Source organism: Lathyrus oleraceus, chromosome 6 (assembly GCF_024323335.1).
Source record: "Lathyrus oleraceus cultivar Zhongwan6 chromosome 6, CAAS_Psat_ZW6_1.0, whole genome shotgun sequence".
Lineage (NCBI taxonomy): Eukaryota > Viridiplantae > Streptophyta > Magnoliopsida > Fabales > Fabaceae > Lathyrus > Lathyrus oleraceus.
Window position 1 is genome coordinate 451696370 of NC_066584.1, and position 4720 is coordinate 451701089.

Below are 4720 nucleotides of genomic sequence, written 5' to 3' on the forward strand. Positions count from 1 at the left end.
TGAGCAGAAGAATGTCTGACCGGATGTCATGACATTGCCTTGGACAATATTGTTATTTCCTTCTGAAACTTACAGTCATAAGGAAATGTGGATGTGGTGTGTCTCATTATGATATATTAGAATGAGCCTGTGTGTTTGCGTGTCTTACTAGTTGCATCCTTAACTAGTAATTCTGTTGTTGTTGCACAGATTTAGGGGGAGGAGAAGTACCCTTGTGCATGTGTGTAGTACTAGTAACTATAAAGCTAGTAATTGTGTTGCTTCTACTGCTGTTTAAACTACTGTTATGTTATTTAACTGCTGATAGTTTACCTTGTGAACAAAAAGGAAAGATATATGTTTTAGCCAAAATTTGCCAAAGGGGAGCAATTTTGGTAAAACAAAGAGTGTTCACAAGATGTTATGTGTGATGTCTTAACATAAGATATCCTATGTACCTGCTGGAGTTCAAAATCATGTTCATGCAGTATTTGTTTCAGAATGTCATACACAAGGTCATGGCATCTGATATGATTGTACCTGCTGGAAGTTATAAAAGGAATTATGGAATTATGTAGGAATTTTCCAGGATGTCAGACCCGATGTCATGACACCCTATACACAGAACATTCAGTGTGAATGTCTGGTGTTGTGTGATTGCACACTTAATGGCAATCTGTGTTTGATTGAAGATCTGATTTGTGGCTGAAATTCGTCACTCTAAAGCTGTGAAGCAAGAGTGTGTGTCTACTTGATCAAAGCTGTGAAGCAAGATCAAGTGGGTGTAGTCTTGATCAAAGCTGTAAAGCAAGATCAAGAGTGTGTATTCTTGATTGAAACTGTGAAGTAAAATCAAGTGTGTGTTTCTGAAATTTTATTGTAATTTTATTTTTGTTGGTCTGTAAGATTAAGTGTTGCTTTGGCAACATTTTTGACAAAAAGGGGGAGTAACAAATGTACCCCAGGACAACAGATTTCATTGAAGGTCCTCTAAATAAGAGGTTATGGTGTTGTGTGCATTCTACTTGTGATGCTGTTGTTTGAAGTTTAACTTCTATGTGTGCTGAGTGTGTTGCTGTTCTGAGTGTATTAGCTATGGTATTACTCTGCTAGGATATGTGTTTTCACTGTTGTGAACTCTGTTGTGATGCCAAGTTGTTTTAGCCAAAAATTTGCCAAAGGGGGAGTTTGTAGATGTTTGATTGGCTGCATTTTGTGTTAACACACTAACTGTACTCTGATGTCATGGCATACCTTGTAGATGTTTGATTGGCATTCTGTGTACTCTGATGTCTTGACTGATGTCATGACATACTTGAGTAGTATGCTACAGGTTTAGCTAATACAGGATTTACTGAATGTCAACCTGGATGGTATGACATTCATCCCTGACAGCAGATACTGAGGTATAGAATAGCTGGTTGGCTGTTATAACTCAGTATGTACTTCAGTCTGTTTATCAAGGGAATAAAAGACCTGGCATAAGGCCTATTGTCTAAATGTCAAACTGGATGTTATGACGCTCATCATTGACAGCATATACTGAATAATAGGCAGGTTGGTTTTTCTGCTACAGTTCAGTATGTAGTTCAGTCTGTTTATCAAGGGAATAACTGACCTGGCATATGGCTCATTGTCTAAATGTCAAACTGGATGTTATGACATTTATCTCTGACAGCTGATACTAAAGTATAGACTGGTTGGTCTTTTACAGTTCAGCATTTAGTACAGTCTGTTTTCAGGAAAATAACAGACCTAGCATATGGCCTATGTTATGGACGTCAAACTGAATGTTGTGACATTCATTCTTGACAGCATATGCTAAATTGTAGGATGCTTAGTTTTTCTGTTTCAGTATTTTTCTCAGGCTATTTTTCAGGAATCCAAAGCTGAGCTAAAATCCAGGAAACTAACAACTGAGCTACATTTAATGAACCTAACAAATAGCCTATTTGTTAGCACCCTAATATGTGGAAATTAGGTTAACTTGCTTAACCTTAATTTTAGGAAATACAAGTACAAGGCCCAAGTGCTGCATTATAAAAGGATGGAAATCCTACCTTCAGCAACTCAGGGGTTTTTAGCGTGAAGCATTCATTGTTCCAGTACTCTTCACTGCTGTATTTTATGTGTGTCTTGTATTAGGTGTATCTTGTGAGCCAAGCAATTATCACCAAGATGATTGCATTGGACTAGGGTGTTCATTGAGTTGTAAGTGTTGTGTCACTCTAAGCTTTTAATCGTGAATGTTGATAACATGAAATAATATCACATTTTTGGACTTGATTTAATTAAATTATATTATTATTTGATCCGATTTATTTTATATTATTCGATATTACTTGGTATTTTCCTTCTATTTATTTCAGGCGACATTATTTAAAGCATATGTGAAAAAGAAAGAAAAGGGGTGCAAAAAGAAGCATTCCACTAAAGCCCAGCCCACAACTATAAAGGAGAAGCGTTGTGATGCTGTGACGACCGCCACACAAGGCGTGACGAGCGTCACGCCCCTCTGCTCAGTGTTACGAGCGTAACACAGGGTGTGACGGACGTCACACCCCCACTCCTATTTTTTTGGCTTTGACGCGTAACAGAAGCACGTTCGCCCTTTTTCTTCGCTTGACTCGTTGACACACGAGGAAACCTACTGAAGGAATTTTTGGGAAACGGTTACATGAGGGATGAATATAAATAGATCTTAAGTGGTGCTCTGTCTGCGTTCTCCTTTTCTTTTTCGCCGTGCAAGCTTTTACAAAAATATATTTTACAGCATTCTACTTTCTTAGCATTTTTATTTCCTTTTCTTTTCTAGTTAATTTCCAAAGCATTGAATTTATTTTCTTTCACACTAGTTTCTACACCGGAAACTATTGTGTAGTTTTTACTGGATCTAACCTTACGTTAGGTCATAGTATTTTATTCCTTCGCCTTTATTTTCCTGTCCGAACGAAGATTGTGAAGAACAAATCCAACCGGTTTGTGGTGGAGTGTTCAAGCATCAAAGTTAGGGAACAACCAAGATTTCTATTAATTTTACAGGTTCATTAATTTATTGTTTTAATTTATATATGCTCTGTACTGCTGTTTATCTATACTGTTTGTCTGATATGGCTGTATTTAAGCATAATTATTATTTAGGCTTGTTTAGCATGTCTGGCTAAATAAACTTAGATATCGGTATGTAAAGTAAGCGGAATAAAGGAATCAAAGCTAAGTTGGTTTAAATTTATTTAAAAATATAGTCACTCTTTTTATGGTCTCAATTTACAGAGTTAATACCAAAGTTTTTGTACGAGAGTAAAGAACATAAAGAAGTTAAAATCAATAGAACGATGGTTTGAGCTTTTAACTGGACAGTGTAAATTGGACATTAACTTTAAATCAGGGCGAAAGCAATTTTTAGAGTTAATTAAATTCTAATCATTTTCAAAAAGTATTTTTAAAGGTTAAATGTGAGGACGAGAGTTAAGCATTTAAGTTTAATCATATAATCTAAGTCAACAGAGCGAGAGTTTGAGACGAGGGTGTTTAAACGGTTAGTATTTTAATAAAAAGAGTTTCTATAAATTCTATTGTTTTCAAAAAGTGATTTTAGACTTAACTAAATAGTGAGAGCGTACGTTAATATAAAGTCATAGTCTGATTCAACAGAGCGAGAGTTTGAGAAAAGATTTTTAATCAATAGTGTCTACTGAAAAGACTTATTTTAAAACTAAGAAACCAACGAAGATTTGATTCCCTAATTACGACGAACTACATACCGATATCCGCGTATTTGATATTTAATCTAGATCCGATTTTAGTTTTACTTTTCCCCCTAATCAACAAAGTATCATCCGCCTTAGCTTTACGAAGTAACCTTAGAAAAACGGTATATCGATTCATTAAGTCCCTGTGGGATCGATATCTTTTAAACCTACGCGATTAGACTGTGCACTTGCAGTTAATACCCCAATAGACTCATAAAGTCGCGATCAAGTTTTTGGCGCCGTTGCCGGGGACTTTTATTTAGTCGATATCGTAACTCTTCTGTTACGCTGTAGAGACTAAGGCAATTTTTATTTTTCCCTTGTCTTTCGTTGATTTGTATGCCACACACTCGCCCACAAGGCGAACCGTACTACTTACGAATCAACGACGTTGAACGATATCTCCGAGTCTTACGATGAATTCGGGAGTATCGTGCTGCAAACAATCTTCCTCCAATCGAAATTCCTGATCTCAAAAATCTTCTTCCTTCGCCGATACCCGAGATGGCAGAACCAGCTCGTGCTCTTCGAGATTACGCTGCTCTATCGCAAGATGAGCCGCATTCGAGTATTGCTCCACCCGCAATCGAAGCAAACAACTTCGAACTTAAACCTTCGCTGTTGCAGGCAGTGCAACAGAACCAATTTTCTGGAAATCCTACCGAGGATCCAAACTTTCATTTATCCGTATTCGTCCAATACGCTGATACTGTTAAAGCTAATGGTGTCACTTCAGCGGCAATTCGACTTCGTCTCTTTCCTTTCTTGTTAAGAGATAAAGCTAGAAGATGGCTTCAGTCTCTTCCTTCCAACTCAGTCACCACATGGAATGAGTTGAAGAAAGTCTTTCTTGCCCGATATTTTCCTCCAAGCAAAACAACTATGTTAAAAGCCCAGATAAATGGATTTAAACAGAAAGATAACGAGTCTCTTTTCGAAGCATGGGAAAGATACAAAGACATGATGAGACTTTGTCCACACCATGGTTT

General features: G+C 37.0%; 1 pseudogene; it reads right to left on the bottom strand.

Moving 5' to 3' along the window:
- Positions 1-4620: 4620 nt before the first annotated feature.
- LOC127099586 (uncharacterized) lies at positions 4621-4720 on the bottom strand (annotated as a pseudogene).